Source organism: Amblyomma americanum, chromosome 3 (assembly GCF_052857255.1).
Source record: "Amblyomma americanum isolate KBUSLIRL-KWMA chromosome 3, ASM5285725v1, whole genome shotgun sequence".
NCBI classification, from domain to species: Eukaryota; Metazoa; Arthropoda; class Arachnida; order Ixodida; family Ixodidae; genus Amblyomma; species Amblyomma americanum.
The window spans coordinates 141,604,157-141,624,163 of record NC_135499.1 but is presented as its reverse complement, the minus strand read 5'-3'; the positions used below and the strand labels follow the sequence as shown (position 1 = coordinate 141,624,163).

General features: G+C 46.2%; 1 protein-coding gene across 1 annotated transcript in view; it reads right to left on the bottom strand.

The window, feature by feature from the left end:
* The window catches only part of Trpm (transient receptor potential cation channel, subfamily M), a 205,391-nt gene that overhangs the window by 99,830 nt on the left and 85,554 nt on the right, over positions 1-20,007 (bottom strand). The window lies entirely within an intron of this gene.

Below are 20,007 nucleotides of genomic sequence, written 5' to 3'. Positions count from 1 at the left end.
TTTGTATAGCTTTCCTTTGCAGCCGTATGGCTGCGCTTGAGTAATTACTCCCTTATTACAAATGCGATACGTTTACAGCGAGCAGTACAATAAAAAGAGGGGGGGGGGGGGGGAGAATTAGTGCTCTCCGAGGTACAACTGATAATGAATTGGGCGCGCCTTTTGTACGATTTGGCAACAGGTATTTTGAGACGTACAGAAATGTCCACGACTCAATGACGCTAAATGTCACTACGGAGCCCACAGATTTGCACGCCTTTTAGACGAGAGGCGGTGTCAGAGCCACAATGTCGCAGAGTCACCGCATGTGAACAGACCTAATGGCTCTCCGGAGAATGACAACGGCGGTCGTTATCGTGGAAAAGTCCACGGCGTCGGTGGCAAATACGTGCGCACACAAAGGCGCCGCGAGAACGGCCGACAACCGAGAGAGCGCCGCGGTCATCTGCGCAGCTGTTCGCCACGATGCGATGCCGTAGATAGCGTCTGGTCTCCGGGGTGCTCGCCCCGTCGACGGTAAGCAAAAGGCAAACAGAGCCGGTGATCTGTGGCACGTAGACGAGTGCGCTCTTAGGCCGAGGAAATAATAAATCGTATTGCAGAGCCATGGTTTTAGGACGCAAAGTGCGCGCTCTGGGACCACTGTTGAGAGCGTCTGAAGAGGGCAGAAGATGGAAAGGTTGCCAGAATACTGAATAGAGGTTCTCTCCAAGCTCCTTACGTACGGCAAACACACATGCACTGGCACATGCACTCAGAGAAAGAGAAGGCTCTTTAAATGATAAAAAGCGCAGAAATCTATAAAGGAAGTAGTGACCCCTTTTACTTGAGCGTGAAAGAACTATGCCGACGTATTCTGCGAATCCGCAGTATTCGCTTAACTGCGTAAGCCGTCCAGACACGTGGGAGGGCACACCCAATTTTAATGGCTGCCATCTTAGATTCGGTAAACCGAAACTATGCCGCCATTTCGTCCCCTGACGTCATACTCACATATTTCAACCTCTATCCGCCACACACAAATGGTCACACAGCGACACAGGTGTGATCTCAGGGTGGTAGGAGACCCCACAAAATCTTTGAACGTGATGAGTAGTTGATGCCAGGGTGATCTCAGGGTGGTAGCAAACCCCACGAAATCTCGAAGCGTGGTAAGAGCTAACGTTCTTAAAACCTTGTGCCATGGCGCTCTTTGGCCACAGATGCCCTTGCGCCTTAAAAATCCTTCATCACCATCAAACTCGTTATTCTTTTAGGTCACAGTTGTTTGTTAACCATAAAATCGTTAACTATAAGTGTAGTTAACCCAGGGTTTGTTAACCATAAATGGTTAGAGAAAGGCCTTTCAGATGATTAGTGATTTTACAGTTTGTTTCTCGGCGAGATATATTACCACTTAAATTTCAGAAAAAACGTAAAATAATTGTCGTGGTAACTTTTTATTAGATTTTTTCTGCTGACTGTGTATGCATAAGTACTTATAAGATCCTCACAAACAGTGTCGTAACTTTTCTTCCTTATTGTTTTAATGCTTCTCAGCTGCTGTGCTTGCTGTAAGCACAGGTTCCCTCATTTGAGTGCGGCGTAACAATAAAGTTTACTAGAAACGCTAACTACGCTTTCTTGTAAGCTAGCCACACGGTTTTCATTTGTCGACTGCGCACACCATAATATGTAGGTTCTCGGAAAATTACGATGAACGAAAAAAAAGCTCTGGTGTGTTCCTGAATAGCCTGAACGGTCATTTTCAAACGCTACGCCCACTTCATCCGGCTTGAAGGGATACCCGAAGAAGGAAGTACAGGAGCAGAATCACCCGCGTCTTCCGTCTGAAATCTCCGAGGACTGCGCCTCGTTAGAATAATGAGACCCGACCCGGCTCATGGTTGTGCCCGTGGGTAAGCGAAAAACTTGCCAGGGAGCCGCGTTACTAACTTCATCTCCAAATGGGCTCCGCATGAGCGCCACCTATGCAAGATTAGCTGCGCTCGAAATAGCACTGTTTTCAAGCGCTAGCCAGAACTGCATTGAGTCCGCTGCTGGTGAAAATTTTTGATGCGTATTCCAGTTTTCCTGCTAGACGTCTAAGAAGACCACAAACCGGACAAGATGCGCCTTAAGTTCAGTTTCACTGGCCATGCGCCAAATTACGCCTAGAAGAGGCCATGGACATAGTGGGCTTTAGTGAAGTAGGAAACTGCGGTGAGCAGTTTTAAGTTAACCATAAGCGTGGCAACGCAAGAACATCCTATATGTTTAGCTGAAAACAACATCGTCTGTAATATGAAGTCCCGTTTTATTTACGAACTCACTCTATGTTTACTAATGAATTCGTTCCGGGACCCGGCCACCGCCGCATTGTAATGGCGGCGAAATGCAAAAGAGCCGATTTTCCGAACTTTTGGTGGACGCTTGAAATGACAAGGAATTATGCCTCTAAGGAGAGAGTCACGCACTTTAAATGTGTGTGTGTTCTATGGTGTAGATTCTGCTGGCTGTCAAAGCAGCGCTTAGAAGCAGTACGGTTGCAAAGTGGTCTCCTTGATTTTGGGACTTGTCAGTGCCCACTTCTCTCTTTTTATGTCACACGGCAACAAAGACGCCTTCTTATTATCCGTATCGACCAGCTAACGTTCTCACCACGAACTGCGACAAATGAGTGCTGAGAGCAAAGGTGGAGACCTCTTTTCCTCCTCGCTCGAGACTGGAGACACCAGCAGCATAGAAATAGGCCTTGAATTTGACGATAAAGTTATCACCTTATTCATTTTACTCTATTAGCCTTGTCACCTGGTAAGTATAAAAGTGCCTTCCGTCACCTCATAAGTAAAAAACTAAATGTTTCCACAATGCTTTTTATCGACTCATAAACTCAAGAAGTGAAAAAAATGCAATAGGTCAAAAAATGTCTCTAAAAGCAAGTGGCCGCTTTCTTTTCCTTTATGGGATAAGTGCAAAAATAACCTTGGCCGCAAAGCACTTTTCGCCACCAGATAAATGAACAGCACCCCCATAGCCGTGAGATCACACGCGATGGTATTCGGTTTCCGAACTACCGTTCCCGCTGACATTTTTTCCTAGCGACACGCTATGGGTTTCTTCCTTTCCTTCGTTCTTTCTTTCTTTCTCTCTCTCTTTCTTCCTTCCTCTCATTCTTTATTTCCTTTTTTCCTTACTTCTTTCCTTCTTTCTTTCTTTCTCTCTTTCAATCTTTCTCTCTTTGTCTTCGTTTTAAGGCAACGCTTCTTCCAGTAAAGTATGTTTTCGGCCTGTCCGCGTCACCACCGTCTCTCAGCGCAATGTTTTATTAGACAGTTTTAGCTGCACGTACGCAAGTGTTTGCGTACGCAAAGCGCTATGGCGCTGCGTGCGTTACGCTGTCCGCTCCGAAGTATAGTTTTAGTTGGCCGTGCCGTAGCGTCCCTCATGCGAACGTGTAAACAGTATCGCCATCTAGTAACAAGACGTCAAAGCACATCAACGCTCGGTTGAATGAATGAATGAATGAATGAATGAATGAATGAATGAATGAATGAATGAATGAATGAATGAATGAATGAATGAATGAATGAATGAATGAATGAAAAACTTTATTGCTTCCTCTAGGAAGTAGTAGCGGTAGAGGACGAAGTCCTCGTCTTGAAGCTTGGGTCCTCCTTGGCCGTGGGTGGGCCCCTAGTCCAGGGCTCCACTGAGTCGGGCCACCTCGCTTGCGTGTGCTATGAAAGCCCTTTGGACCCCTAGCTCGCAGCTGGTGAGCAGGCTTTCCCATTGCTCCGCACTTGGTGTTTAGTGTTTGTGGAATGCTTGATTTCTTCCGCACTCCCATGTGACATGATAGAGTGTTGGTTTTGCTCCGCACCACGGACAGTTGGCGCTATACTGTGTGGGGAACATCTTGTTTAATATGTATAAGTTTGGGAAGGAGCCTGTTTGCAGTCTTCGCCATCCGGTGGCTTCCTCCTTGGATAATGCTTTATGTGGTGGGGGTATTATAATCTTAGCCCCTTATATAGGTTTAATAATTCCGAATAGCTGTCCCCACAATTAATTTGGGGCCCCTCCGGGGTTAATGACGTTCCTGCTCGGCTGGTCATTCCTCGAGCTAGGTTGTCTGCCCCTTCGTTGCCCCTGATCCCTGCGTGACTCGGTATCCAGATTATGTTGTGTATTGGTCGTCCCTCAGGGAGCAGAGCTCTACTGAGGATCTTGAGTGCCGTGCTGCTAATTCTGCCTCTAGTATACTTCCGCTCGGTTGAAAAAATTTCATCCGTGATTACTGATAACTAGTGTGAGTGCACTGCGAGCCTTTTTTTTTGTTCCAAGAAAAAAAAAACTATACAAACTGAGGAAAATGTAAGAACTGACTAAAAGCGAGAAAACTGCTTCGCCAGGTGTCGTCGCAAAGAGGAAAAAACACTGCATTTAGTTAGGCCTAGGAGCTTGAGAATCGCCAAATTATCTGAAAAACAGGGCTTAGATATCGCTTATACCGCTACGTGTGGGCAAGAGTAGGCGAAATAAAAGCGAACCGCTACCATTTGAGCGAGCTATTGCTTTGGAGAATCCAGCGGCGACATGTATTTATTCCGAAGCGGGCGAGCAGGGCGCCGCCATCTTGTCAAGTTACCGTACGCAAGCCACGCAAGTGCCGCAACGCAAAGTCCGCTGGCTAGCGTACACATGCAAGACGCAGGGCTTGCGCTTGCGTTCTGCGCATGCGCACTACCGTCCCCGCAAACTCCTTGCGTACGCAAAGCCGTTGCGTACGCACAGCTAAAACTGTCTATTGACTACGTGAGGCCCTGTAAAATATTTCCGAAAACAGTTTTTTCCTCTGCCATTTAATGGGCCAAACACATGACTACGTCAAGTCCGTGACGTTCAGTCACATGCGCTGGTACGCCCTCAGCTACGACAGAACTCCTGTTAAAACAGAGAGTCTACATAATGACGAGCGTCCACATAACGACGGAGCCTACTTGCCTACTTGGGCTCGTTGAAAAACGAATGTTTCGTATATTTAAAGCTGGAGAATTCAATAACGAGCTGTGCTATTTTCCCAATCCATGATGAGTTTCCTAACTTTGGCGCGTTGAACGAAATTAAGGGTTATTTCTGAACTACCTACCGCCTTTGGTCTGTGAAGTACTCAGTTTCATACTGCCACTTCTCTGGAAGAAAAAAGCTTGTAACTTGATCTGCAGCTGCTAAGAGCCCTTGTATGCTGAAACCTTGTCCAACATGTCACTTAATGCTTACAAAAAAAAAGAAAACTAAGCTGTTAACAATGATGGCTTGAATATACCTCGCTCCTCTGCGCCACCCTATAAGTAACAGCTTCGCAGATTCAAGCAAGTGAAAACATCTACAGGCCACACATCTTTTGCCCGTTAATAGGAATTGTGGTGACGACATAACAATCTGGGTACTATGCAAAACAAGCTAGAAAATAAAATAACACCAAATACGTTCAATAACAAATACTCGCAGATTCAAAAATAATTAAAGTTATAAGGCTAACTAATATGATCACGTATATCACTATTGTCATGTTCTCAGCATCTAAGTGTAACAGAAAATTAAGAAACCTTCTTGAGCTTGATCTTGGCTATATGTACTCTAACATGTTATATCGTTCATTATGTCGCGTAGAATATTCTTATCTTAGGTCTTAGGGAAAATAGTTGTAAAATATTTTTCTAAGTTTTTGCTAATACCTTCTAAAAACTTTCATGATGATAAATGCTGGCATACCAACAGCTTCAAGAGCTAAAATTACGAAATTTGTGGTGTTATCACAGCAGAAAAGCCATAAATTTAGTCACAGATTAAGTGCTAGAAGACGAAAATAAACTGCCGCTACACCATTTTCCCAACAGAAATCCATCGCCACTATCGATAGAATCAGTTCTTTCGCACGTCACAGCTCCCCTGTCATTCTATCCAGTGCACGCCTTGCAGCACGTGATGAACGACGTAAGCCATACCTTGACGCGCACTTGTTTACACAGAGAGAGTGCAATACTCCATCAAAGATGCGTGCGTGTCGCTCGTCAGAAGTAGCCTGTTTTAGATACGCGTGATTTACAATGCGCTGTGGAAACAATGCATGCGCAACATATGCCGAAAAAAAGGTAAGCGAACAAACGTGAATGCATAAAAAATATATATGTGAGCGATAGAGAGGAAGAGCCAAAGAAAGAAAAAACATCCGCCTCTCTGAAGGCGTGTATTCGCTGGAAAGTTGGTCGTATGTCGTCATCGACGAAACGGCTGTGCCGTGAAGACGCCGGAGCCCTGGCTGGCATCCCTGGAGTAGCTGCGCAGACTTCGAAACAGTAGCGTAGATGGAAGGGAGACACTGCAAAAACAAAGAGTTTTCACAACATCGGGCGAAACCATCAGGCTCAGGCAGAGCGAATAAGGAAGAGAAAAAAAAATCAACCAAGCGGGGAACGACAGTCTTTTCCAGCGAGGTCGACTCGCGAATGAAGACGAAAGGAGACAAGGGAGGCTCCGGAGCGAACGATGGGATGACCGAGCAAGAGAACGCTCCGACGCGGCCGCGGCGGCGACGTTGTCTCTACATCCCTCCCCCACGCACCCTCCTCGACTCGGTCGCTTGCCGGTGGAGCTCGCGACCTCTTCGACCATACAAGCGCCGGCGTTAATCAGATCGCTGCATAATTAACGCGGCCTCTCTAGGCAAGCAGGCCGCCTAGCCGCGGCGTGGCGGTGGCAAAACCGTAGCAGCCGACGCTCGCTCTACCCTTTCTGTGTACGAGCGGCATTGGCTAGTAAGGGTTAGCGGGAGGGAAAGGCGAAAGGGAATTGGCCGCGGTGACGCTGACAGACACGTGGCAAGGCGCGCGAAGCCGGAATGCTGCCGTCTTTATGGAGACGCGGCGGGAAGCTTCCGCCGCTCGAGCGATAAGCGGGAAAAAGCAAGCAACGCCGCTAGAGACAACACGATCGGAGCCCCGGACGTGTTTTATGCGGGACGAAAAGTGTCCCCGGGGATCGCCACTGCAGGCGTGCTTCTAACTGGTGTCCCCGCTCTCCGCGTTCTCTCTCGGGTAAAGCCGAGCGTCGCTGCTGTATCGGCTGCTTTGATCTCGTCCCCACAACGATGGTGATGCACGACCTCGCTCGGGTGCAGTGTAGTGTAGTGTACGAGACTCGTGGAAAGTGGGACAGTAAGGCGCGCCTCGCTCGAACGCCTCTGTAGTGACGCGCGCCTCGGTGACGACTTGGCCTCGACAGGACTCGGTCGGCTCTGGCAGAGGATTTAACGTGTCCATCCCCGCCAGCCCGCACGTCACCCGTGTTTATGGGCATCGATGCGCGGATGCTCGCCTGTGCGCGTGCGCGAGTTTAGGAAAGCTGTCATGCGGAAGCGGTTTCTTCGAGAGTTTGTGCCGTCTGCCCACTTGCTCAGATTCAGTGAAACTGAAAAACGGCGCTCACTCTAAACTAAGTTGTCTCAAAGTTTAGGGAGACTGAAAACACCAGCTCATTCGGCTTGTCGCTGTTGGTTCTGAATAATAACAACGACTGTGGGATACCAAAGCGCTGAGCATGATTTGGGGTTATCTTTAAAATGAATACACCGGTTTTTTTTCAGAGGAATAAGCGTCTTCGTGGTGATGGCCTCAAGTGCATTATTTTAGAGAGTTAGAGAATAAGGCGTGGGATACAAAGCTCCTGGTAAAGCGGCATGCTTTGATTAGTCAGTTCTATTTAAGTAGAGTACGGGAAGTGACGATGTCAAGAAATCAGTTGTGTCACTTTTAGCCATGATCAAAAGTAAAGCTGTGATGCGCCACCTGCAGACAAACAAGCCGGGAGACGAGCTAGCCGTTGGTATTTACTACCTCATTCTGACCGCGGTACTGAACGCAGCCTTAAACTGACATAATAATTGAGAAAATGTTATCTATCTCTCTGTCTCTCTCTCGCGCGCGTTTTTTTTTTCTCATTAGCATGTCTAATTTTATACGGAGCCTATTTCCCCCTACTGGATAGAGAAAAATAATGAGGGTCTATTTGAGTAACTACGTCAAATGCGAATCAGGGGCGCTAGCAGTTCGGTTTTCCCTTCGGTTCCGGTGTTCAGATCCAGTGTTCACGGATGGCTGTTGTTGGGATAGCGATAATGGGTTAATGTCCCTTTATGCGGAATTGGTCATTCTATACATTCATGGATTTCTGGGAGTCTTGCTACCATTACTGGCGCAGTGGAGCAGCAGCCGGTGGGCAGGTGAGCAGCCTGATACAAAACCGGCTTCAGACAAACAGACAAACACACAATGGCTAAATGCGTGGAATGGCCACTATAAGTGCTAGCCCACTTAAATATAGGTGCACCTAATTATCCTCTCCAAATATATTGTCCGCAATAGCTGAACAATCTATACAAACTGTTCTTCTCCGTTACTGTGAAAGACTCGAATTAAAGGCTGTTTTTCCGGAGCTGAATTAATTTTCAGTGCATTTACATTTCGTTAATATGAGAACTCAATGTTCGGACAATGGACTGTAGGGTGAAAATGCACAGAGTCCATTGTGGCTTACGTATTTATGTCGCATTAGTATAGACAGCGATGAGAGCGCAAACTCGACTGCACCAATCAGCCTTTTTTGCGTTTCGGGAAAAGAACACCAGAGAAGGCAGTGACAAAGTGGAAATGGCTGTTGTTACGTGGTTTAGGGTTTGCCATAGCGAAAGTGTCATGTCGACGTGCCCATCCGTTTGTTGTATTGCATGCATACCCGCCGATTCTGGACGAAAGCATTTTTGAGAGGAAAACTGTTTATGAACGCAATTTTTCATGTAATGTAAGATTTCACTATAACAATCAATGTATCAGCGGAGAACCCGACCGCAGTATTGCATTTTTTTCTATTAATGTTTTTGCTGTCGTCAAAAGCGTTCTCTATTGGCTTCCCATGGCAATCTTAACTGTTCGATGCGATCGATGGAAACACTTTAAAGGAGAGGTTTTGCTACGTGTCAGAAAAATGGACGATTACCTTCACTATTTTTAAAACATTATCGTACAATTTTTCAATTTTAAAATTTTTTGTCCTAGAATGTTGGAGATGGTCTTTCCACCGTGCGCTACGTTTAAATCCGCTTTTAGCAGCTGTCATGCGAATGAGCGCAGATGTGCACTCACAGCTCATAGGTTTTGAGCACTCAGAGTAGGAGGGACGTCATCACTCCAGAAACGCCATTACGCGCCTAGTGGAGCGTTATGCGCTAGGGACGAAACCCTTGGAAGAAAGGGTCAAGACCTTATGTTGTGCCGATCAATCATGCCACCTATGGTGCTCGTTCTCCAAGCTATACCCTTGCGTTAATAAAATCACAGTACTAAATTCACCTTGCTTTTTGCTATAGCCGGCCGCGACCACCCGCATGGAACTCGAGAAGTTTCGTTTAATTTCCCCTGCACTGCGCTCAGCTATGCACAGGAGTAGACCTCAACCACCGAGTGATTTTTCTGCATGTTTTCCACTTGCTCTTCCTCACCACTCGCTATTACGGTCGACTCGCTTTATGAACAGTTTTTGCTCGGGTAACAGTGCTTATATTAATGAGTCATGCCTGCACATCCAATGCGACGACTGACATACTCTCGGCGCAAGAACTGTCCGGTCCTTTGGTGTCACGAAAGCACTTAACATTCTTCAGGGGTGCGCGTAAAGCTTTAAATTTAAATAAGTAGCTTAAGCTCTGGGCATATGAAAAGCGTAGTGTGCTACTGAGTTACCAAATATGCGCGTAAGCTGCGAGAAATATTCATTGTAGCAACAAGCATGCTTAAGAGATTTTAGCCCCCGGGCGTACTAAGCGCACCACGCCTGCTCCTAAAGCACGCCGGAGCGAGAGACCAGAGCTAAATCTCGCCTAAAGGGCGGTTCACATGCAAGTGAACTGGCGAACAGAGCGAGCAGCGGCGCGGCGCTGCGAAGCGGTTCGCGAGCTTTCGTCTCACATGCATCGCCGCTCCGCGTTTACCACCGTTGCGAAAACCAATGTTGCTGGCAAAAGATATGCGCCTTCAACCGGTTTTGGTGGCCTGCAAACACAATAAAAGCGTGCTATAGAAGCATTATTTTGTCATTTTTTTTCACAGTTTATTTAAATCAATATAATTATTGCGTATTAGGCATTAAACAGCACTTTATACAATTTATTTTTTAAACAAAAGTTCGTACGTGCGGCGTACAAACTCGCGTGGCAACGCCGGGCCGTCATTGGTTGAGATGCGGTGCTGCCGCGTCGCCGCCGCGAAAATTTCCAACTTGCCCGAACCTCGCCGCTCCAGCCGCTGGGGCTTCCTCCGCCGCTTGAGAGAGGGTGTATGCGCCGCGGCGGCGGAGTTCGCGAGCGGTTCGCTTGCATCTGAAACGGGCTTAAGGGTTGGGTTTCGCCTGCCAGGAGACTTGCGCACACACAGAGATGAACGTCGGCAGAAGCGGGAATGACCTCAAATCTTACGCTCCTTAAACTTAGCTCTGGTAACTATGTTCTTTTTTTTTCATTCTTGTTTCTCTATGATTTACAATACATTATGCATGCTATGTGCGAGCTTGTAGCGCTCTGCACGCTTTTATTTTCTCGTCTAGCCCCGCATACGTTATGACACTCATCTGTATTTTAGACGTTTTAAAAGAAAGCGCGTCACATGTGCGGCCTAAGTGCCCTAGAACTCTAACTTTGCTTATAAGCGTTTACTTTTTTATGAATTGTGTAACAGCGGGTAGGAGCGCTGTGAGGAGTCTTCCGGTAGGGTGCGTTTTTTTTTTAACAGATTCTTGCTTCTAGCTGAAAAAGTTTCACGTGCTTTGCAACGAGATTATTTAGAAATTTCACTTAAATATGTATTCTGCCGCGAATGCATATAACTAATTATGCGTCACAAGACGAGGTTGCATGTTCGTGAAAGCTACACGTCTCTATGGACGCGTGCCACAGAGCATGGGGAGAGGTCATTGAGAGGACGGCTGGACTCGCATACTAGATTTTTTTTTGTGTGTGTGTTCGCGGGAAAATTTAGACTTGAGAAATGTATTTTGATTAACGCTCACAAACAGAAATCTTGTTCATGCCTAATGAGGATATATTATTACTTACTCCACTTTATCGGCCCAACGTGGCAAATGATTTTCTGCTCATGTGCCGCCAGGGCTTCCAGCGGTGTGTTATACCGAAAACTGAAAATAATTGCATACGCATGGGCGACGAGTGGTAGTATTAAAAAAAAGTATCTAAATTTTAACAGGCCGAGTCCTACGAGAGATATTTTGATGAAAATGGTCTCATCGTATGCGTGAGTTGCATTGCATGATGTAGCGAAAATTCCCAAGGCCATTCGAGGACAGTGTTGCTGATGGGGAGGAGTTCAGCAATCGGCAGTGTGTAGACAAAGTAGAGGGCGCTGTCGACAATGGGTGGTCTGCAGTCACGCAGTTCAGGTGGACCACAGAGTTAGTGCAGTCATTAAGGTAACAATGAGAGAGAGAGAGAGAGAGAGAGAAACGCAAAGGCAGGGAGATTAACTAGGCAGCTCCGAGTATGCTACCCTACACGTGGGAAGGGGAACGGAGGGTGAGATAGAAATGGAAGATGTGGTGGAAAGTTTAGGACATTTATTTTTCTTTAATGCGAGAGCAAAAGTGGTCGAGGACTCACTTCAGTATCGTTCCAATTTTAGTATATGTACTTTGGAAGTACAACAGTATAATATGGCAGAATGTATAACAAAAGCCAACACGCCATATACGGGGAGAGGCTAATCATCTTTGTATCTTCAATGTGGTCTCTTGCTTCGTGTGGTGCGTCAGCAGCTATTCTCTGCCCTCCCCCTACCCCCTCTCACCCCCATTGAATTTTCCTGGCTACCCTATCTTATATGCATGAGAGATCAACATAACATTGAGCATGTTAAGCAACGGCGCTTCCACGTTTAACGTAGAACTTGCCGTCTAAATGAACGAACCATATGTCTACCGCTAGGTAGAATAACTCAGCTATAGGTCTAGGGTCGTTGCCTTGCCATGATTGCAGCGCTAGCAATCATCGAGAACGCATCTTTTTCGCACACGAAAAAAAAGGGGCAAAAGATCAAAGAAAGAAAAAGAAATGTGACTTTCCCGATGATTTCCCAGTGGCGCGCACGTCCCTTTTGACTCTCGAAACGCCGTTGTGGTCATCAGTTTCTTAGTAGGCAGAAAAACTGAAACAGTGACTCTGCAAGTTCATGAGAGTTCAACTAAGTAAGATGTATGACCGATGCGTCCTTTTCTCGCTAGGCCCAAAGGATATTTCTTTCTGGCGAAGCGCTTGTATAATAAGCAAGCACAGGCTTAATTTTTCTGGGAGCTGCGCGCAAAAACAAAAAAAAAAGGTAAAATGCTGCTGCTCTAGGTGGAGTGGTGAAACCGTCGCTCGATGTCATGTCTTATCCTGCTTATTGCTTTATTTTCGCGCTTTAATCAACCAACTCAATAACCGAAGCATCCGGCTATAAAATATTTCTTGGATTCCGTCGTTCGCTTTGACGCTTTCGTAGCGGGTACAATGACCTCCAGACGAAGAGAAATGGGCACAAAATTTTACTGCGTTATGACAAAAGAAAAAGAAAAGCAGAAAAGCGGGAATTAACTCTCAGCGAAGCTACTGCAAATTGTTAAATTGACACCTCATAAGCAATTATTTGAACTAAACTTGTCTGTTTTGCTGGACATCAACGCTCGATGCAACTTCTATAAAAGTAGTAGTCCACACTTTACCACGGCGACAAACAAAAGTTTGTGAACACATTGGACGCTTATCCGCAAGTTCAGCAGCCGCCAACGCGTTCAGATGGGATCGCATTGTGTTCACTCATGCCTGCTGTAAATGTTGAAACGGTGCGATTGCTCGAAATAAGCGGACAATTGTGTTCGGGGAGCTTCAATTAAAAGAACAACAAATGATGCTCAAGGCGAACCATCGATTTTCGAAGCTTCGGTCATTTCGGTGAAATGAGATTTTAGCGTCATGGTCTACCCCTGGAAACTCGGCATGCCGTCTGCACCGCCTCGACCCCTTACTTCAACCCAGTCCTCCGTCCGGCCTCTCCCGCTGCGATGCTACGCTCTTGTGTCGCCTGTGGCTGCGAGTGGCGTTTACAAATGCCTACTCCCACCCAATCGCATTGGCAGGCCCTCCTTCGTGTGAGAACTATGCATGGGTGCGACGAAACAATAAAGCACCTACTCTGTGACTGCCCTCGGTTTGAGCGTGAGCGTGCTTCCTGGCTGCAACGCTCCGCTGCTTATATTCTCGTTCCCTTACAAAAGCCAAGATTATGAGTCCTTGAGCTAAATCTTTATCGCAGGGGACTGCTGTGAAGGCGCTTTTCAAGTTCTTGAAGCATTTAGGATGAGATTCAAGGTTGTAAACTTTCAAAGTGTGCCCTGTGTACCCTGTTAGGAATGGCCTACGGGCACCTGAAAACGTTATCTCCCTTTCATGTCTCCTCTTTCTATCTTTCCCTCCGTTTTCATTCCCACGTGAAGGGTAGCATACTGGGCACCACCTAGTTAACCTCTCTGTCTTTCCGTTCATTTTTTTCTGTCTGTATTATTCAGCTTCAAATCTGCGCGATCATGCCGGGAGTCGCACGTCCTCCACACCATTTAGGGTCAAATCCACGCCTTTGGAATACAGGCCACTCATACTGAGACGGAGCTTCGAGTATTAGTTACATGGCACAACATGTTTCTCAATGAGTTCTCCCGGTCATATTGCTAGTTCTGAGAATATCCGCTACTCCAGGATGACTCCAGCTTAGAAACGTACGGGGCACCGGCAATAGTCATCTCAACAAACAAAAATGGAGGTTTCATGAACCTGCCTTTCGCAAGGCTGCACGGAAGACGCCAACTTTTCTTTGTCTGACCCATTTCGTAATCGATTTTTCTTCCTCCCATAAAATGTCGCTAAGCTGCCCGACTCAGGTTGAGAAACAACTTGTCCTGTTCTGCGTTGTGAAGCGTAGCTACCATCATGTGAAGGAAGCTAGCGTCGTTCTGTTGTGCGTCACAAAGAACCCACACGAGACAACCAAATTTTCAGGCACTTCCTTTTAGGTGCATCTATACAGCGAACGAAGCTGACTGACAGAGCTTCGAACTTGCGGAATTTGGAACGTGACCTATCATGTCAGGCAACCTTGTAGTTTTTCTGTTTCTGACATTCAAACGAGTTCCTTAAGATTTAAGCGTCATATTCTATGCAATAAAGCGACAATAAAAACAAAGAACATGCAAAAGTTTTACGCAAAGAACATGCTTGTTTGAACTAAGCATCCGGTCCCCGCTGTCCTTGTCTACAATAGGGTCACAGACTCACGTAAAAATGTCTTACTCAGACATTGCTGTCACAGTAGGCAATAGCACTCATGTTTGAGATGCACTACACCACCAAATATACTCAGCGCCGCTATGTTTGCAACCGGTGCTTTGAGCAAAACGAGATGCGAGCGGTAGCCCTCACAGAAGCATGAACCGATATTTGTAATGCTTTCAACAGTATTCACAGAAAACTAAAGCACGATGTCAACCTCATCTATTTAGATGGCCGGGCTCATTAGAGCCATGCAAGGCCTTCACGCCGTGTCACCAATTCCACTTGTTGTGGCAAGCGCGTGCACTGACTGCTGCTTTCAGGGTCTTAGAAGTGCAGCCAGCAAGGACCACGACACATCCACTGTGCCTGGTATTCCCTCAGCGACTGCTGCTCCTCCACAGCGAGAGAAACGGAAGAGCAAAACCGAAGCGCTTCCTTCCGAGGCGATTGCCACCGACTCGCCACCCATTTGGACACGAAGTCACGTCAGAAGGCCGCTGCTCTGCGCTCTTAAGGCGGACCCCGGCGAAGCGAGAAGCAGCGTCTTGGACGCATTAACGACGCCGATGTGACCGCGGGTGCACAGTGCGTGCAGCCTTAAAGCCTCCGCAGCTCTCGAGTGTCGCTGGCGTCTCTGCCCCGGAAGACCACTGTTGTGCCACTGAAGAGCCGAACATCCGGAAGAGAGAGGTTACATGTCCGTGTCAAAAGCAGCTCTAGTGACGGCCGTAAGGAGTCCACTTTCATCGCTCGTTTGCTGCCGAGTTTGTACTCCACTCCGGGGCAAGGGCGTGACTTTCCGCTGACGTCAGCGCGTTGTGCTCCATCTTCAAAGCCCAGAGGCTGCGGTGCTTAACATTTTCTTTGTTTGCTGTCTGTTTTGCTGCGGCTCGTTTCTTGCATTAAAGGAACCGAACTTGCTAAGAAAAGAAGAAGGGCACGTTTTAAAAGTCAGGGAATAAATCATTCATCCGGCTGTGTGTCTGTATGCTGGTATGGGTGTGCGTTTTTTGTTGTTGTTTTTTTGTATACTATACATTAGGAATGTGTGGGCTTTCTGATAGAGGACTTCCTATTGAGGCTGGCTACGTGCATTGCAGTAAGTGCTTTTGAACAAAAAAAAGCTTCTAGATAAATTTAGTGCAATGAAAGCTAGTACCTAAAAAAATTTAACACAAGGTGCTTGGCGTCAACAGGTTCACAAACAAAAATGTACAAATTCAACGTAACTAAAAAGACAGGACCGGCGCAAAAGCATGCAAGAGACTTGCCGCAAAGAAGTTTCTCGACAAGAAAAAAATGCATCTCGGAACAGACATCCCGTATAAAACGAAGCATGAGTGTGAAGTGTGTGAAAAATGAATGCTATATATTCTAAAGCTTCGCGACCCGGTGCCACGTTTTCTGCGCACAACCTTCCACGCCACCTCTTGAAATAATGCGTTAAAAAAGCTCTTCAGTGTACTTACGGAGCAGCTGCAGAATTTATGTTCCATCACTTCATTGCAATCATAAGTAAAAGAATGCTGTGAAAGATTCAGAGTGGAAGTGAAAACGGCAAGTGCAAGCAATAAAAAAACATTCGGTGACAGCGTGGAAAATTTTTAAAAATATGACTACCTCGACGCATGATTATACTTCGAGATATTCATTTCTTCATTCATAAACTAACCTTCATTTATAAAAAGAGAGGAGAATGAAAAATAGGAGACTTTACCATTGAACAATGATTTCTATTTGTTCAGGTTGCCAGGTTACAGGCGTATCAGAAAGATAAACACCAGCACATAACTCAACTGCAAAGCCCTACTGATCGCGGGGTTTTAAACACCACGAACAAGCTTTATCTTGCATCATATTCAAATGTGTCGGTCACACTTTGCAGGCTTGAAATTTTATTATTGGAATAAACCACGGAAGAAGAGAAAAACTTTCGCTCTCACGCGTTTTTATTTCGGCCGGAAAGCAACGAAAAACCCAGATGTTTCACCGATGCCGTGGCCAATGTCCGCGACTCCCGCTGTTCACACCATGACGAAGTCATTTCGTTCAAACAATCTTATCTCCTAAAAACAATTATTTAATAGCTGACGCTCTGAATTGGTAAGATGAAATTGAGAATTCGACGGCAACCCGCCTTGTTGTGAATGAGTATGAAGATCTGATGGATTTCCTTCCTTCTCATCTTCCATCCTCGACAAGGCGGGATTTTCGTAGAGCTTTTGATGTCATCAACATACGCCTAACGCATTCCAAAACAGCAGTCACTGAAATGTGATTGCGAACGAGTTTCTTCATTGTAGCATCCGAAACGTCGCGTTTTATTCATAAGTGGTCGATGTTTCTTTGTTCTCTCCTTCGAAATAACCAGATAATTTAAATTGAAAAAGTTATCTAGCTTCTTGCGGCCGTCACTTGAAGGGCTACAGACAAAATTTCGAACGCAAACGAACGATATTATTTGTTTCATAGGCATAAGGTGATGCCTTCTAGCAAGGTTCTGTTGCAGGCGTTGAGTGAAACATAATTTAATAGGATTTGAATGTGGTCCGAGGACCCACTCGCCATTTCCAGTCGCATCCAGTGACGTCAGATGCACTTGCCCCAATTAATGTGACGTCACAGAGCGCAGTGATTGTTCACAGGAAGAACCAGGGCTTGCCGGTGCCGCCAACGTCATCAGTATTGTGGTAGTCCAGGTTGGTCTGTCGACCGTGACTTCAAGGACCACTTCAAGCACTGGTGTCGACCGAGACCGAAAGTGCCGGTAGAAAATCGTCGATAATTAATTATTAACACTGTGCAGTAGTTTTTCGAAGTTATTTTCATAATTTCTAGGCACGTAGGCCTCTTTAAAAGCAAAAAAAAATGAACACCCAAATATTTCATGTATGTTCCTCTTTAAGGAACTTGCTTTGACTGCCTCACTGTTTGCTATTCTCAGAAAAAAAAAAGCTGACTAATTGATAACTACACGCATGCTATCAGAAACTGTACGTACGCGTGACTTCCCCGTCATTACGCCGATCTATGGGCAGAGTCCTCCATAACTCACTTTTCAACCCTTCAAAAAGCACACCATTCCCCTCGCTCGCGACTATAGAATAGCGAGACGTACAACACAGGCGGAAATCGGCAAGACGATTGAAATCTACGGCAGCACGAAACAGCAGCGTTCGAGCACGTCGTTGTAAAATGGGCCTCGTCCGCTATCGACCAGTCGACGGGTCATTCAGTCAATCGGCGAGGAAGTCGTTTTCGTAGGACCCTGTGCTGGATCGCAGTGTGTTTCGTCTGCATTTTTTTCGTTCCTCGTTTCCCTGTGCCGTAGATGTCGTCCCCTCTACGCCACGTCGTGGTGACGCACGGCTTCAGCGCCGAGTTCCAAACTGCCACCCGCATGACTAGCATGTTCCGTGCACCGCGTCGCCTTAATAGACGACAGAGAGCGCCTGCTGGGGACGGTGTGTGGAAACGGTGGGGGAGACAACAGTGGGGAATGCCGTTATCGTCGAGGCTACTGGAGCTCGATTCCCTCTGCAGCATATATGCTCACCGGCCAAACCCTACCTTGTTACGACCGGACAGAGCAGAGGTCTCCACTCCTGCGCAGTTTCCATCAAAGCGAGCGCAGTTGCTTATACGATGATGGCCCCTGTTTGATTAGATCTCTCGCGTACATACGGTCCTTGCTGAAGGGAGGTTGGCTTGCGCAACAGCGCGGGCGGAAAGCGTGCCCTTCGTCGCAAAAGACAGCCAATTAGCGAGATGCGACTCTGACGTCGTACGCAGATGTGAAGGTTCGCTACACTTGGCAGGTTTCATTCATCTTTGATTTTCTTTTTTATTGAAAAGTTTGTTTGGTTTTTTCTGAACGACGCCCGAAGGTTTATAATTGGGCGCACAGGGTTGAAGCGGGCCACTTCTGGCTTGGGACGTGACGTTCAGGTTCGGAGAAAGAGTAAGTGCGAATGTCGCTGAAACAAAGAGGAGAGGGTAGTAAAGAGAAACATAAGACAGCCCGATCAATGCAGCGCACGACAATTAAGCATCACTTTCATTCGCTTTCTTTTATGGACTGAAGTAGGTTCTCTTTGAAAATGCCACCGAAATTCAGCGAAGATAAATCTTTCATTCAACAGTCTCTGGCCTGTTGTTTTTGCTGTCCTTCACTAAAGTCTAGGTAACGCGTTTTTTTTTGTGTGTTTGCATGCATCATTGCGGAACTAGAGGCTACGCACATGCGGCCTCGCTCTTGTGAACAAGAGGTGTTCAAAGAGTTCTGCCTCCCGAACTTCCGCTCTGTTATGAATCGATAAAATTCAAATGCAGTCCTTTCAAATGAAAGAAAGCCCGGAATTCACTCTGCTGTTTAGCATTAGTCATCTGTCATGCAATTAATATATCTCATGGGCTGTGTTGTGCTGTGCTGTGTTCTTGTGTGTACTGTTGTGGTGTCGTGTGCTGTGTATTTAATTGTGCACTTCGTACCTCAGCTCTGCTGTGTTGCGTATCACAGGTTGTCAGTGTATGAGGCTTTTCGTCCCCCTGAACGAAAACGAATTGAAGATGTCATTGCCGGGCACCAACTTCTCTCATTTATTGATGTAACCAGACAAAAAACATTGAAAAACTCCTCTTTTTCAGAGGTTTATTATTTTTCAATATAACCTCCGCCAGCAAGAATGCGCTTGAAATTGCACATAGTTTATCCTAGCTAGTTTTTTAGCAAGGGCAGCTTGCGAACACCCAACTAGCGCACCAACGGTCGTGCTTAGAGTAGTGGTTGCAATGTGAAATACTATCGCGGTAAAATAAAATTGCTTTGAGGGAGTTAAATGACCAGCAAGCATGACAAAAACTTTATTACGAGTTTATTTCTAAACATTTTGATGCGCCAAAAAACACATTTAAAAAATTTGCGGCATAATCTGTGCTACTCCTGTATTACGCCTCTGCACGAATGCATGCGTGCTGCTCGCTGCTTTGATCTCTTCCCTACACAACGAACAACACAAGAAATATTGCCACTAAATAAACTTGTATGCACTCTTTTCGTTACGCCATGTCTAATCATCCACGTGGTAACCGCGATGAGGTAGCGTGTACGATATATCTACTTATAATCCCCGCCTATTCTCGGTGTCTCGGCGCAAGCATTTGTATTTCACAACATCTACTGTCAAGCGTTCCAAATTGAGGTCTCTCAGCCGAATACCCGGAACGAAGACACTAGCGTTGTCCCAAGCATATTTATAGAAGTAATCTGCACGCGACAAGGCAACCATACAAAAACTATCACACACGAAGGGAATCGAGCTCGGATACTACAAAAAGCGTGGGAGTGATGATGCATAATTATTCAAACCAGCTTGTTCAGTACTTGTGTCTAAAACAGTGATTGTTTTGCTCAGTACGCCAAGAAACAAGTGTGATTAATCAATAACGCGAAAAAGCGAGCACTGCGCACAAATTATCCCTCTTTCTTTAGTGCGTGCTGAATGCGGTAACGGAAGTTTTTCACCTCTTTACGAACCACATTGCAACACTGGTGTAATCAATCACACTGGTGTAACACATTGTAAGCAAATAGAAAATAG